A 17,457-nucleotide genomic window follows, 5' to 3' on the forward strand; every position below is an offset into this window, starting at 1 on the left:
AGAAGTACATATAGGACAATGCGTAAGGTGACAGCCCATGCTAAGGTGGCACCATCTCGTGGCTGTCGATACCAACTGCGGCAGCCATGGCTCCTCCCTGAACACACTACCTTATATTATAGTACACTATAGTAGGAGAGGCCCTGACGTCACTCGTTGTGAAACCGAGATGAAGCCGGAAGTCAGCCATATTGACTGGGCAAATTCTCCTCTCCTGTTCACATCTGAAATTAAAGCAGAAGACACGGCTCTCTCTCCGGCTCAAAAAGCACATGAGCTGCGGAGCGCGCGTGTCGTGACGATCCCAAACTAATGGAACGGGGCTCAACACTAAGGGCCAGCGTGACACCTTCGGCAAAATCGTGTTGTCCGAGTATTAACAGCGAGTAACAGCTCAGAGACAACGAAGCACGTACAAGAGAACGCGCGCTAGATGCACTGACAACGGCGAGTGTTTACACGTCATTAATTCAGCAACTGCACAGGCAACACGATCTGTCGTGCACCTTCTACAGTTGCATTCCGCCATGCGGCCGACGTAGCGTCCGGCCACTGTGTCCGTGTTCCGCGTGAAAGTCACCGGCATCAGCATTCTGCGACCGTGGTGACTTTGGGCATGGTGGACAATTAAAATTACTGAAATAACGGCTCGTGAAATTGTAGCTGTAGTTTGTGGTATGCCAGTTAAATTCTCAGTCGGATTCGACAATATACATTCTTTAGCGCTAAAGGAATGCATTGACATCCTTTGTGTGGCACTAGAAAAAAATCTTTAATTTACCATTTTATACGTCAACCTACCCCGATATTCTTAAATTGTCAAAGATTATCCCGATGTGCAAGGCAGGTGACAAGAACATACCAGAAAACTACCGTCCTATTTCCATTTTAAGTATCATAAATATTGTGTTTGAAAAATAATAGTTAAACGAATTATGTCTTTCCTAGAACACGAAAGTATTCTTACAACTTGTCAACATGGGTTTAGAAAGGGCAGGTCAACCGACACAGCTTTTTTGTCACTTTCCGAACTTATCAATTTTCACCTAGATAACAGCAGAACAGTAGTAGGTATATCTTTAGATATAAAAAAGCCTTTGATACTGTCAATCACAACATATTATTAAATAAACTAGAATGCTATGGCTTTGGCGGAATGTGTCTTGATTTCTTTAAAAGCTATCTGGAAAACCGTAAACAAACAGTGCAATTAGCCAACACCCAATCAGAGTTTCTTCATACAACTATAGGAGTACCCCAAGGTTCTGTTCTTGGACCAATATTTCTCTCGCTGTTTATTAACGACTTGCCTAGTGTAGTACAAAATTTATCCATAATTAGGTATGCTGATGATACAGCTCTTATATGCGCTCAAGATTCTTTTAACCAAACCATAGCATCTGCGAACTCAGAGCTTGTTGATACCCACCAGTGGTTCTCTTCAAACGGACTAACATTAAATATACTGAAAACCAAGTACATTGTGTTTACTTCACCACGCAAAACCCTTGAGGAACACACATACACACTCACACTAAATAATTTAGTGCTGCAAAGAGTACGTACGATAAAATACCTAGGCGTTACCCTTGATGAAAATTTTAACTGGAAACCTCACATTACGGAGGTCTGCAAAAAATTAAGTAAAGCTTGTATTCTTCTCTATAAATGTTGAAAACTTCTTGATTCACCGACTTTACGTGTAATTTACTTTAGAATATTTCCTAGTCGTTTAAACTACTGTGTTGTCGCCTGGAGTCACACATACCGCACGTACCTAGAACCGATAATAAAACTTCAGAAAACAGCAATACGATTTATAACTAATTCGGACTATATGGCACACATACTACCACTCTTCCAAAATCTAAACATCATGCCGTTCAACACACTAATAGTTTATAAAACAGCTCTCATGGTCCATTCAAGTATAAACACTAACTGTCCAGTTTCCTCAGCAAATTTTTCATGTTCCAACTATGAAAGCCGTAACAAAGTAAAAGAAAAATACCTGACTCAGGAAACAAAGAAGGTATACGGTAAAAGAAAACTTACTGCTCATGGAGTCACCGTGTGGAATAACCTTCCACAAGAAATAAAACAGAATAAGAATTTCTCTCTTGCACTAAAGAATATTTATTGAATAAAATATAGACGCCCAATAATACAATGCTAGAAATAGTTATAATAAATACATATTCAAAACAAGTTATGTAGCACACTATTACAATAATTACATACGCGCCTATCTGCAATTATATAATATATATATGTATACATCAGAATCTATTTTCTTTCAGTCCTTAATCAGTAGTGTTATGCTATACAGATACATATGTCATGATTATTTTTCATATATCACAATGTACTCAATTATTTGTTGTGAAGTTTGATATGTTCTCAAACGATGCCTTACATACCTTTCTTTTTTTCTTTTTTTCTGCCTGCATCCATGATCATTCGCCAAGCACTGTAAATTCATTACGTTACGTTCAGTTCTCCATGTGTAAAATACTTGCATTTGTAAACTTTTTTTTGTGTGTAAATGACATGCCCTTTTCTAAATTACTTTTTTGAGTGAATCGCAACTAGCCTTTGGCTAGGGATTCAGATGCATTTTTTACACTATTGTATAATGTACACTATTTTTATGTCAATAAAACTCAATTCAGTTCAACGCGGTTGCTGTTACGTTGAGATTACATGCAATGCTGGGGGAGAGTATACCAAGCGGAACAGAAAAGGTGTTTGAATACGAACATGCAAGTTTTAACTGTACAGACACAACACGAAACTACGTATGTGCACATGGTCCTCATTGCGTCTTGCTGGGCTCAACAGCGTCGTCTGTTGTCACAAGCAAGAGCACTGCCCAACCGTCACTGACCTGCAAGGCGTTCGTCATCGTTCCGCTTCGTCATGGTGCCCAACGCAATTTTGCTGGACCCTAATGCTTCATCCTCGTCATCCACCGCACGACACATGGATATGCACTCGTTCTACGCACTCTTGAAACCCCGTGATGGACAAAAGGATTTGTAAACGTTGCTAAGAGTACAGTAACTGCCAGGAGAACACTGCATGACCAATAACGCGGCGCAGAGCACGGATATTGTCCGCCACGGCTCAGCACGAGACCTGGGGAGGCACACATGCCGCCGCCAGCCGTGGCCGCTCAGAGCTTGACCAGCTACACTGCGCAACACGTAATTATAGCAATGCCACCATTGTGCCCAGTGAATATGGCCACTATGATGTCATTTTCTTCACACTTTTCACATAGCGCGCCACCTAGGCATGCCCTCTCCTGCCTTTCCTTCCTCCGTGGCGGCACGTTTGTGCTTCAAACACCGAGAGTGGATTTGCTAACCTCTCTTGGCACTCGCGCTATTGCACTTTTTTGTAGGGGCGCCCTCGTCGGGGCCAAGTTTTATTTTAAAATGACCAAATACTACAATTTTGTTTACAGCTACACTTAAAAAACAACTTGTTCTTCTAGCAAGTAGTTTTTCTTAAACATGTGCTGCCTCATCAATTTCTTGTAATAGTTTTTGATCCAGCTGACTCGAGGTCAACAGCAGCCTAATGACATCATCATCCTCGTTTCATAGTTCGCGTCGGCCAATAGTTGCAACAGCAGGTAACGGTAGAGTGTACTAGAAGCGTTCAGTGGCGAGACCGCGCCTCGCCGCCCGTTCCCTTCCGTGTTGCCAAGTGGCGGCGGCGCTGCAGTCAAATAGTACTGAAAGAGACACCCGCCACGCGCAGGAACTGCTATGAGCTTCGGCTCCTTCGGCGCGCTTTTTTTATGCAGATTTCTTCGCACCTGCCCATCATTCATATCTAACACATGATGTCATAACCCTTGAAGTATGACACGCCAACCTACTGAATACGAGCTCCATAAAACCCTTGTGAGAGATCGAAAATTATTCATTTTGTTGCCGTTAAACCGTTAAATTAGTTACTGCAGGTATGAAAACGGTGAGAAAAATATGATCGGCACAGTCATGCTTTATAGCCTTTGCATTATTACACGCGTTACCTGAAGTTAAACGTGCTTCAAATTATCTTTGTATTGTGAACATCGGTAAGAGCGCATCGTCCAAAACAGCTGGTAATGCGTTAATTAAAGAAAACATGGTTTCAGAGATATGAAACGTCATAATTATTCGGAGCTTAACACAAGTGAGTTGCGCTACATCCTATTAACGGTCCTATTTACACGTAAACATTATTTATTATACAAAAACGTCTTTTCAGAGTCCGCTGACTTGCAGTAAATGTAAAACTTATAATTATAGGACGAGGAACTACTGCTAGAAAAAATAAGACACGGGAAAAACAGAAAGGGTCTGTCTTATTCTGATTTCTTCTGTTCAAACTGTTTGCTTTTTTGTTGGTTAGGCGTCTACGATATCCAGAATAACTCAGTGGATTAAGTGGAAGTTAGACGCGCTCAGAAACTTGTCAGATAAAAAAAATACCGTGTCAAACGCACGGGGAACCAGGAGGCCGTAAGTAGATAGGGGAGAGGAAAGGAATCTGAACCCCAACACCACGAAATACTTTAGTAATTTAACTTTTTAGGGTATACCAAAATATTCACTCGCATTTACAGCGACCACCAATTGCCAAAGTTAGTCGTTCTGTTACACACAACGCCCCTTCTCCTAAAAAAGATCCTGGGTAGCTTTGCGCCGAACGTTTAGCGTGTCTCTGTACAAATGCGCACTGTAAATGTCACCTTTTCAACAGTATAAGGTATCAAAACTACTTCCAGTCCAACGTAGTCGGACGAAAAAGGCACCGCGTAAAAATAGCGGCCGTATGAATATTGTGAGTGGGGCGTGACGTGTGACTTATGTGCGTATACTTGCGGATATATATATATATATATATATATATATATATATATATATATATATATATATATATATATATATATATATATATATATATATATATATATATATATATATATATATTTGTGTGTGTGTGTGTGTGATTGTGTGTGTGTTTACTGTGTACATATATATGCAAGTTAAATTTCTCAAGACAGAATGCACCACCACCTGCCTACAGCTTTGACACCTAATAAAAGAACTAAACTTATCTTACAAAACCTTGTCATGAATTTTCTGGGCTTACAATGGCCATACGCCAATAGAATACTTGGAAAGCAGCACAATAAAAGCTGTGAATACAAAAAGAGAACTGGTTACAGTGAATTTACGCAGATTAACAGACGTTCTATATATACAATTGGTACTTTTTATTACGTTTAAGATAACCCCGTTCACGTGGAATTTATGACTCTTAGGTACACGCTTTTCTTCAGATAAGCCTTCCGGTATTATAAGCACTTGAAGCTTACATAAAAGAAGCAGAGTAAGCGCGAAAGCACGCGGTTTAAGCAATACGAACTTTTCAGAACACAATATTTCTTTTCTTCCGCAACACTGACATGATAAAACTGCGTCGTCGCGGATATAAATGTTGTGACAACATTAGTTATACTCGGGTTTCTCATGAAACAATCGAGCGCATGTGGGCTCATATGAGGAACAGTGCTCTGGATATCGTAGACATTGCCGACATAGCGAGCGTATGATTTATTCGCAATATTGATACTTCTCCTCTCTTTGTAGTTCGCCAGTAGCCACTAATGATGTCGCGTAGCTCAAATGGCTGCTTGAGTAAGAAGCTAGACGGATCTACTCAAACTACGACTTAACATGTTCTTTTTTTGGTCGGTAGGTTTTTTGAACAGTGAGTGTCTTGACGCTATTTCGGCATGCCTGCGTACTTATTCGTTCACCATGGCGCGTAGCAGGTGTGCATACACTTGTGAAGGCTCAAAAACTCATTAAACGCGCTAAAAACGAGCAATTACACGCTTTCGCGCGCGCGCTCCTAATGCAGACGCCTCCGAGATCTTCAGTACCATGCGACTCCAGCGCCGCCGCTACTGTCACTCGCCGGAGAATCAGCCGAGAGACGGCGCGGCCGCCTCGTTCACTCCACTGCCCCCTTCTAGTACGCTGTAGTAACGGCTCGCGGTACGTTCTGATGTGTCTCGGACTGCATCGTTTCGCTGTAAATATTTCGAGCCACTGCCGACCGACACACTCTTTCTCGTTCTGTTTATTTTGACTCGTTCAAACAATTTCGCGAAGCGAATTTAAGTTACTTCCGTGGAATGAAGCGACCATTGAAGGTTTCATCGGATGAACCCCTGTTGCAAGCCCGGGTGGTGAGTAGAAACCACTTCAGTTTTTCCAGAACGGTTGCTTGCGAGGCTAGTTGGTTCATTTGAACATATGTAGTTTTTTTTTTAGTCAATGACTGTGTAGGCGTCACACGGTGGCAGCGCATTGCAATATTATATTTTAAACTGGTTTAACGTATCAATTCGAAACCGGAAAAACGCGCGTTACTTGCGGCGTGGCTTCACGTGGGAACGAGTCGCTGACTCGCTAGTTATTTCTGAAGTTCTACCACCAGGTAACACCAGAGAGGTCGTTGCGGTTAAAGAAGGCAAATAAATCACTGTCGCCTCGCATGTCTCTTCGTAGCTAGCCCGTATATTATTGCAAAAACCTACCTGTGAATAGTTTCCCGCAGCCATGTTTGAGAAAAATCGCATAATCATGGGTATGGTGTTGCTATAGTGTGACAAAGAAAGCGTCACATAAATGAGAAATAGTTATTTTTCTGCCACAGCTTCTTGGCCCACCTGGCATGGAAGCAGCTGTGTACAATGAGCAAAGGAACCTGTTACATGACATGCCTTCTGGAGAAGCAGTCCTGAGTAATACACGTGTTATGAGGTACCACTACATATATATATATTCATGTATATATATATATATGCGTGTATGTGTGTGTGTGTGTAAAACTCTGCTGTTTACTAGTTAACTGAGTTTATTTGTTTACATTGAAAAATTCCATGCATTGATATCTGGTGATATTACTTGTTTTTCCAGACTGCCATGCAAAGGCAGGATGATTACCCCTGTTGCGCCTTTGGGTAGCGTGGTGCGGACTCGGGCCATCCGAGTCCCCGGAGAGGACGAGTAGAGAAGCCGGAGAAGGAGAAAAAAATGTTTATATACAGTATTTACATGGTAGCGTGGTACAACATGAAAAGAGAATCACCCACGAGCGCCTCTGCGCTAGCGTTTTTATACATCGTCCGCCTTCCCAAGATCCCTTGCAAAGAAAATTTATGCGCAGGATACTCCAATGAGATCGTCGTCTTCCTCTCCGTCCCCGAAGAGGGAAAGCCAAACACCGCCTCCCTCTGAACCTAGGAAAGGGGCAAGACATGCCCAGTTCGCTGTTTGGTGAGGGAGACCCCACGCGCCAGCGTGGCACCACAGTGAGATGACGTGGAATCCCATGCGCAAAGTCGCTCCCTGATGCAGCCAGGTTGACTCAAGCAAGGCAGAATACCCCGTACAGCTGCTGGGTCGACGCTGCTTCGGAGTGTTGCTCTCGGCGGCTGACAAAAGCTTGGCCAACGACTTTTGTGTCAAGAGGAGCCGGCGACGTGGTTTTTCCAGATTGTCCGCGTCCGTCGCCGTCCCGGTGCAGGGTTGACTCATCAACAGCTGCCAGGTGCCAGCAGGCCGCGAAGACCACGTGGAACTTGGGCGAGGCACAACAGCACCCCCGCCGCCAGATGATACATCGGGAGGTCGAGTTGTTCCATGCAGCTCGGCCGGGTCGATGTCGGCGACGTTCCGGCAAGGCTCTTGCTTTCTCGAAGGGCCTGGTCAAACTGGAATGCTCCAAGAGCTGGCCTCTGCGCCCCGCTTCGGTGAAAAGTGGGTGACAAGCTCCAAGAAACGACCTTTGTCAGCCACACACAATGCGACAAGCACCGCGTGCACGCCACTCTCATCGCCAGGCCTCCGATTTTACAAAGCAAACATCTTATCTTAATAACTTAAGCTCAAGGAAACAATGTGCATACCAATCGGGACAAGTGTCCAGTAACTCTTTCATACGTAACTCCATTTGGAATCGAGATAACATTATAATCAAGCTAAACAAGCAAACTGTAGAGCTCGGGACAACGAGGGAGTCAGTGAAAAATTTCTCTAAGCCCTCACTGTAACACATTGAAAAAAAAGTACACATAAACTAGGTAAAGGTAAACAAAAAAAAATCAAACAAACCTTCCGCGTCTTTTGACGAGTCAAAACGCTCGACTTAGGGCGTCTGCATTTGTATGAAGGCCACCTCTCTTGTAGCGCACCTCGAAATTGTGCTGCTGCAGTGCTATGCTCCATCTGAGCAAACGACCATTCTTAGGTGACATTTGGTGTAACCAGGTTAGTGGAGAGTGATCAGTTTCTATAATAAACTTAGAGCCAGCAACATAGCAGCCTAGTTTTCGTACGGCCCAAACAATGCAAGCACATTCTTTTTCCGAAGTGCTATAAGCCTCTTCCCTGCTGCTCAATTTGCGACTCAAATACAAAACCGGCCGCTCCTCTCCACTCTGGTCCGTCTGACATAGCACTGCTCCTAAACCGCGTTCGCTTGCATCACACTGAATAGTGAAAGGTTTTGCAAAATCCGGTGCCCTCAAGACGGGTTTCTCACTCAATGCGTGCTTCAGCTTCTGAAAAGCGTCTTCCTTTTTAGAGTCCCATTGAATGTTCACAGGTTCGGTCTTGCGTAAACTATCTGTCAAAGGGCTGGCAATCTCGGAGTAATTCGGGACGTAATGCTGATAGTAACCTGTGAGGCCGAGGAATGCTCTCATCTCGGTCTTAGTGCTGGGACGACGATAACCGACCACCGCGGCTACCTTGAGTTCGGACGGTCGACGACGCCCATTTCCTACAATGTGCCCTAAATAGCTTACTTCAGCACAGCCCAAATGACATTTCTCTCTCTTTACCGTAAGACCTGCATTTTTGACCCGTTCCAAAACCATCCGAAGGTGTTCAACATGGTCTTCCCATTTGTCCGAAAATATCGCCACATCGTCTAGGTAAGGCAGCGCAAATTTCTCGAGCCCGTGGAGAACCTTATCCATCAGGCGGCTGAAACAATACGGCGCGTTCTTGAGCCCAAAGCTCATCATCAAAGGACGAAAAGTGCCCAGGGGTGAGATAAAAGCAGCGTATCGACTCGCGCGCTCTGTCAAAGGGACCTGCCAATACCCCCTAACAAGGTCTAACGTAGAAATGTATTTCGCCTTAGACACTGTCTCTACCCTCTCTTCAATGTTAGGAATAGGGTAAGTCTGGTCGACTGTTACAGAGTTCAGGCGGCGATAGTCCACGCATGGCCTTGGATCACGGCCCGGAATCTCAACCAAAATCAAAGGCGAGGTGAAATCACTGTCTGCTTCGATGATAACACCTAGGTCGATCATGCGGCGAATTTCGGCCTCTAGTATCTCTCTCTGTCTAGGTGACACCCGATACGGCTTACAGCTGATCGGCTTGTTAACCGTCAGCTCAATGTCGTGCTTAATCACATCCGTTTTGCCTGGCTTCTCGGAGAAAACGGTAGCGAATTCCTGTACTAAAAGCTCTAAATCTTCCTCTTGAGCCTTACTTAGGGTGTTCCCTGTGTCTACCCTATCGGACAATGTGCTGCTGACCGTGCCATCGGAAAGACAAAGGATTTCCGCGCCCTCATCCTCAGGAACATTGAGTGCAAGGTTTACTACTGCTTTTCGTCGCATGTAGGGTTTCATTAGGTTACTGTGATACACTTTGGGGCATTTCCGGCCCCACTTTACCTCGTAGTTGGTGTCTGAAAGCACTGACAACACTGTCGCTGGTCCCTCCCATTGTACGTCCAGCTTGTTTTTTCTTGAAGGGCACAACAGCATCACCTCATCGCCCACTCTAAAGACTCGCTTTCGAGCTGACTTATCGTAACGGGCCTTGGAAAGCGCCTGTGCTGCGCGCATGTTGCTCTCCACCACTTCGCGTGTAGTCCCCAGTCGCCCCAATAAATCCAGTACATAGGAAACTACATTAGGGTCCTCCCCATATCCAGTCCATGACTCTCGTATTAAGTGCAGCGGACCTCTCAAGTTCCTGCCGTAGACAAGTTCAGCCGGACTAAAACCCGTACTCTCGTGTGGGGCCGACCTCAGAGAAAACATCGCAGCTGGTATACACCCCTCCCAGTCACTTTTATGCTCAAAGCACAAAAAAACGCGTTTCATGACCGAGTGCATGCGTTCCACAGGGTTCGACTGTGGATGGTGAATAGAGCTATGCGCGATTTTTATCCCGCAGCGTTCTAGGAATGTAGTCGTAAGGCAGCTTGTGAACACACTTCCGTTGTCACACTGTATCTCCGAGGGAAAACCCACCCGAGAAAAAATAGACAACAATGCGTCCACCACGCATACTGAACTCAACTCTTTCAGTGCGATTGCCTCCGGGAACTTGGTGGCAACGCACAGCGCGGTCAGGACGTACCGATATCCTGATTTAGATGGAGGCAGAGGCCCCACGATGTCAATCACGAGCCGACGGAAGGGTTCTGTGACTATTGGCACTAGTTTCATTGGTGCCTTCCATTTGTCTGTTGATTTTCCTATCCGCTGACAAGTGTCGCATCCACGGACAAACATCTCTACATCCTTCCAGCACCCGGGCCAGTAGAACTCCTGAGCCAGCTTAGCTTTCGTTTTCTTTATACCTAAGTGGCCCGCCCAGGCGTTGCTGTGGGCCAGGTCGAGAATGTTCCGCCGGTATTTTAGTGGAACTACCACTTGGTTGTAGACCCGCCCTTTAGCGTTCTCATACCTGCGATGCAACACCTCGTTTTGGGTGTAGAACGAAACGTTCTTCCTAGAGTTACCTTCCTTATGTATGGCATCTAGCAGCATAGAGAGTGCGAGATCCGCCTTTTGATCGACCACTAGCGTTGCACGGTCGGTTCTGGCTAGCTGACACCAACTGGTGGACGCGGGTGTTAACACCGAGCCTGTCACCAAGTCCTCGTTTTCGGGCGTTAGAGATATTTCCTCGCTGTTGTCGACCATAGCCCCAGTTTCCGTCTCGACAACTCGCATGGCAGACTCATTTTCCGTCGCAACTACCTCAGGTTTTCCTAGACTGCCCTCGGACGTCTGTTCCCCAGAGGGTGAGCTGCTCAGCTGTTGCGTCAGCTCGCGCGCCTTCGAACGGGTAAGGGCCATGCAAGCTATTTCGGTGGCAAATGATTCTCCACGTGTTTTTAACATTTCCTCAGACTTATTTGAAAATAGGTAAGGGAAGTGCTCCGGGAGGTTGGCTGAAATTGCTGCTTCCGTACACAATTGGCCGAAAGGGCCCTCGATTACAACCCTCGCTATCGGTAGGCAGACGCTTTGCTTTTCTGCCACTTGCCGAATCCAGGCACACTCTCCTATATAGTCTTCGGAAGATACGCAACTTGGATGCGCTACATCCATTGTGGCCGCCGAGTCCCTCAATACCCTACACATTCGGCCGTTCACTGAGAGTGTCCTCATGTAAGGCTTCAACAGCTTTAAGCTATCCTCTGACTCCTGAATTGTGGCAAATGCCATGTGCCTCTTACAGCTCCTGGCCATGTGGCCCTTTTCTCCGCAGCTGTAGCAAACAACTGGCTTCCGCGCTTCTAACGCATGCGCTATGTCACCAGGCGCCTTTGAACCTGATGAAGGTGCCGCCTTAGTCCCCTCACTGTCCTTTCCCTGCTGATTGTCTAATAACTTGGAATTTTCGGGTTTCCAGTTATTTCTTGCAAACCTCTTGCGTCCCTGGTTTCCCGACCAGCTTTCTACCTTTTCATTTTTTTCCGAAGTTCGTGGTGTATTGCGGAGACTACGGCGTGAGCAGTAATCTTCGGCGAGTTCTGCTGCCCTGTTCATGTCTACGTCTTTCATCCTATCCTGCACCCAAAGCCTTACCTCCTCGGGAATTCCCCGGTAAAACTGCTCAAGTACCATCAACTCAATGACCTTGTCATGGTTGCCATAGACTTGCGCGCTTTTGAGCCACTCTTCAAAGTTGGCTCTAATTTGGTAGGCATAGTCTGAATGAGATTCGTTGCCCCTCTTAGAGTGCCTGAACCGCAGGCGGAAAGCCTCTGTCGATAGGCGACATTTTCGTAGCAATGCAGCCTTTACCCTGTCATACACCTCGGAGTCCTCTTTATTCATTCTTGCGATAACATCGGACACTTCGCCTGGTAGTACGCATATCAGTTTTTGTGGCCAAGTCTCCCTACTAAACCCTGCATTTTCGCATGCTCGCTCAAAATGCACGAGGTATAATGCAATGTCGTCACCCGCCTTGAAGGTGTGGATTAGATCCTTTATCTTTGATTCTCCACCCCCTGAATTTTGATTTCCCACGGACATACGAAGCTCCAGTTCTTTCAGACGGATTTCATGTTCTTTATCCTCGCGATCCCTCCTTATTTCCTCCTCTCTTTGTTCACGGGCTAAGCGCTCACGCTCCTCTTTCTTTGCCAAAATGGTTTCTCTGGCCTCAATGGCCTCTTCTAAACTCACTTCCTCTTTTCCCAAGTGCTCCAAAATTTGTTGTTTTCTTTTAACCGAGCCGACCGAAATATTCAGCTCCTGACAAATTTCGAGGAGTTCTTGGACCTTAAACTTCTCCATCTTAGATATGCACACCGTTTCTCTTCTAAGGTAATTTTGCCCACGAGCCACCCAATTCTTGGTCTGCGAATCAAAATTTACCAAAATCACCCTACCACGTTACCGACCATCTGCGCTAACGAGTCTGGCGAAAAGAAGAGCAAACACGCGGCACTCACCACTTCGATGCAGCCGACGCAGGCGAATCCCATAAGCTGCCAGCCACTGTTGCGCCTTTGGGTAGCGTGGTGCGGACTCGGGCCATCCGAGTCCCCGGAGAGGACGAGTAGAGAAGCCGGAGAAGGAGAAAAAAATGTTTATATACAGTATTTACATGGTAGCGTGGTACAACATGAAAAGAGAATCACCCACGAGCGCCTCTGCGCTAGCGTTTTTATACATCGTCCGCCTTCCCAAGATCCCTTGCAAAGAAAATTTATGCGCAGGATACTCCAATGAGATCGTCGTCTTCCTCTCCGTCCCCGAAGAGGGAAAGCCAAACACCGCCTCCCTCTGAACCTAGGAAAGGGGCAAGACATGCCCAGTTCGCTGTTTGGTGAGGGAGACCCCACGCGCCAGCGTGGCACCACAGTGAGATGACGTGGAATCCCATGCGCAAAGTCGCTCCCTGATGCAGCCAGGTTGACTCAAGCAAGGCAGAATACCCCGTACAGCTGCTGGGTCGACGCTGCTTCGGAGTGTTGCTCTCGGCGGCTGACAAAAGCTTGGCCAACGACTTTTGTGTCAAGAGGAGCCGGCGACGTGGTTTTTCCAGATTGTCCGCGTCCGTCGCCGTCCCGGTGCAGGGTTGACTCATCAACAGCTGCCAGGTGCCAGCAGGCCGCGAAGACCACGTGGAACTTGGGCGAGGCACAACACCCCCGAATGTCCAGTCTGCAAGCACGTTGCAACATCTGAAGGTCCATCACAACAGGTCATCTCGAACCTCACACATGTAATGCTGTATTTGTGAATATTTTACCGCGCATATCATGGAGAAGTTCTTTAGATTGGCCACAAGCATCGGCTGTCTACCGCGCGTCGGAATCTACATTTCAGTAGTGTTGAAACTGTAACACTATTAGTTAGATTGTGTGGCACTACTGAACTCAACAACACACTGTTTGATCCCCACCACAGTGGCCATATTTCGATGGGGGTGAAACGCTAAGACGCTTGTGTGCTGAAGGGTTTGGTTGATTCGCCTGCACCACATGATCCATTTTACAAAGTGCTACACCTCGCCATTCGTTTCAGGGGCGCAACAATGGCAACATCTAAACCGTGTCATTCATTTCAAAAAGCACAGGAGAGGTACAGCACCAAAAGTAGTTCATGACTTTCCTGTACTTTCTGCTCTGACGGCACTGGTTTGGTGCAGCCGCACGTACAGCTTAACAATTAACATAGCATTAGACGTAGGTACTATATCCACTTCTACAAATGCGGCGTCTTTTGCCAAGATGTTTGCACCTCAATAAATTAGGCGAACAAAAATAAGGATTCCACCTTGTCGGCACCTTGTCATTCACTTGTGATGCCGCACTGCTGAACTCGTGCTGCACAACTTCTGAACTTCTCGGGCACAGCTGTGAACCATTTCCGATTGGTGCAGGTGGACTAAACTGACCCTTAAAAGATGAAAGCTTAAAAATATGAAAAATCTGTTAGCTTAAAGTGTCAGAGCAAATGTTTGACAAGCAGTCTTGTCTCCTGTCAGCCTACAATGTCATTTGTTTAAACCCCTGTAAGCCAGAATAATCTAAATTTTCTCACTACTGTACGACTCACGATCACTTCATAGTTGGCATGTGAATCGTCAGAAATTGTTAATTGCCAAATGAACACCCCCGCAGCGAGAGCCATTAACAGGCTTTCCGATATTTAGTTGTGCCTTGTGACAGTTTACGAACAACACCCAGAACTGTTTTGTCCTAATTAACTTTGTTTAGCTCATAAAAGTTTACAAAAAGATGCGCCAAAGCTCATAAGGCTGCACTCAATTTTAGCTTTGCGCATATGTTCAATGGGCTCCTAAAATAATAAATCGTAAAGGTGAGCCCTTGCGGCACAGCTTCCTCAAAGACGTGAATGCTGTCGCGAAGAGCAAGATTATTGTCATTGCATGTGGTACTGTTTTTTTTCATATAGCAGATAAGAGGCGCTGCGGTCGCCGAGGTGTGAGGACGTGCTCCTATCGGCTCCGTCGTTGTCAATGTTCTGCAGCGTTTTTTGGACACCAACCATTGACCTTATATCATCACCATATCGGCCTGAGCACCAAGAACCCGTGGACACCCAGTTTTAGAGATGGGCGCACTTTTTCATCATTTTGGGACGACTTGTCTGCCAGCGTCGAGCAGGCACCGAGCTAAGCCTGGGCGTTCGCGCCAACTGAGCGCAGGTGTTCGCGACAGCTGGGGAACGCACGGTGCGTTCCCGCTATTCGCCGTCGTGTAACCGCTTGCGCCATGTCTATGCAAGTTGCGGTGGAAGGAGAGGATGTTTCTCCCGAGGAACTTCAATCTCCTGGTTGGACCACGGCTGTTAATCGACGGAAACTCAAAACCGTACCCGACGCTACGGGCGAGGCGCCGAGAGCGAAACCCGGTGTGGCGACGGTGTCGCAGCCTCGTTGGTTCCCACAAACGTCAAAAAGCAAGTCATAGCCGCATCAAGGATGCCACAGCTTCCGAAAGATCATTTGCGGGTGATTGTCCGCCCACGCAATGGCCTCGACATGAGGCATGTTAGCCAAATCAAGTTTGCATTCGCCCTCGCCAGGGCGGCGAATCTGGGCAAGGTAGAAATCGCCGAGGACGTAGTTTGTCCCAACGTCATGCAAAACATTGCGGTGGTGAGCACTCCGATGGAGAGGAACGCCAGGGCGTATGCCAGTATATCCAGTGTTGCGTTCAGCGGTGTGGAGTACGAAGTCAATGCATATATGGCTACCCCGGACGACACTTGCAAAAGGGTCATACGAGGGGTAGACCTTGACATCGACTTGGTGAAACTTCAGGCGCTGATTGTTCATGACAGGAACCCAACAGCTCTTGAAGCAAAGCGAAACAAAAACTCGAAAGCGGTGGTGATTCTGTTCGATGGACTCAAAGTTCCCAATCATGTTATTTGTGGTGCGACCATGTTTCGCTGCACATTGTTCAGAAGGCAGACCGATATTTGCTACGCATGTGGCAAGGTCGGACATCGCGCTGACGTATGTCCTACGCCCGATGAAGTCATATGCAGGGGATGCGGCAAGAAATCCCCATCGGAGGAACACGAGTGCAAGCCGATGTGCAAACTTTGCAGAGGAGCACACGTAACAGCAGACAGAAAATGCAAGCAGCGCTTCCAGATCCCGTATGTTGTGCGTCACAGGAGAAAGGAAAGACAAAGGCAAGACTCCAACCAGGGTTTACTGCGACGCTACGCCGCGGAAGAAGACTTCCCAACACTGCACACAGACAAGCCAGGGGGGTGCCAGTGCGACACAGCGCGGTCGCTCCCGAACCAAGGGCAACCGATCACGATCCGGAAGGCGATCAGCCTCTAGGGCAAGATCCCTATCTAGCACTTCTTCGCTTCGCATCACAACACCAGGGGTTGACAAGGGACCGTGGGCCACCAAGGCCAAGAAGACGTCACACTCGCAGGTAAAGGGGGGTGCTGACTCGGAGCATGTTAGCTTCGAGCTAGTTAGTAGTATCCAAAAGGAGAATGATACTCTCAGAAGCATTGTCGAACAGCTAAAGGCTGAAATAGCAGAAATCAATGGAGCTAGGGTGGTGAATGCCGCTCCTCCATCGCGGCCGAACAGGCCCGTTGAGAATATAGGGGAGTCACCAATAGCTGAGGTTCCAATGGACACCCATTATGAGGTTAGGCCGGCAAAGAGTAAGGCCACTACTGAGCATATGAGAAACGAGGAGCTCGATTTTCAGGTGCAAATAACAGATTCATTGGCGGAGATTAAGGAGACTCTTAAGCAAATGACCGAGGCGATGGCATCTCTTGGTGCTAAGACTTCCAAGCTTGAAGAAGAGCTGAGCAACCTGAGAGCCAAGAAGGGCGTGAAGTCGCTGGTTAAGAGTAGGGCTACTTTCTTGGGGGCGACCTCTGGCAGCACCCGGGCTGGATCAGCCGACATCACTAATGATGGCTGCGAGTAACGGCATATTGAACTTCACGATCTGGCAATGGAACTGTTGGGGCTTCTCTCAAAAAAGGGCGGCCTTACAATAGTTCCTCAGATCGAGAGCATCGCGACCGCAGATTATCTTAATACAAAAGGTATTAACGAATACAGTTTCTCTGTCGGGCTACACATCATGCGTAAACAAAAGGCCGGAAGGTAGGGCGGTCTCCACCCTGGTCTCTAACAAACACACTTTTATTGAGCATGACTTAAAGATGGGTAGGTGCAAAATTGAATACCTTTTGGCGAGGTTATCCCGAGTGGCGAGCTCAAAAATAGCATATTGTCACGGGGTCGTGACGTGGCCGAAGACAGGAGATTTGTGTTGGGATTTAACTGTTTATTTGGGCGAACCTGTGCCCGGTAAACGGAAAGTCAAATTACAGCAGCAGTCTCGCACAGATAGCAGTCTCGGACTGATAGCGGCGAGCGGAGCGTCGGCATTCGATCAAGTACTGACAAGCGGCGAAGCGCGTCGGCATTTATACTCTTGCCGTCGAATGTTCTAGCATTATCCCTGGCGGTGGCGTAGGTTCCAGAACAATCTGTACCGTTCGCACAGTTGGCGTGATCTTATTGAAATGATCTACTACAGTCCAGAACCTTCTCGAAAACTGCAGGTTCGTTTGCGCTGAGA

This window comes from Rhipicephalus microplus, chromosome 5 (assembly GCF_043290135.1).
Source record: "Rhipicephalus microplus isolate Deutch F79 chromosome 5, USDA_Rmic, whole genome shotgun sequence".
Lineage (NCBI taxonomy): Eukaryota > Metazoa > Arthropoda > Arachnida > Ixodida > Ixodidae > Rhipicephalus > Rhipicephalus microplus.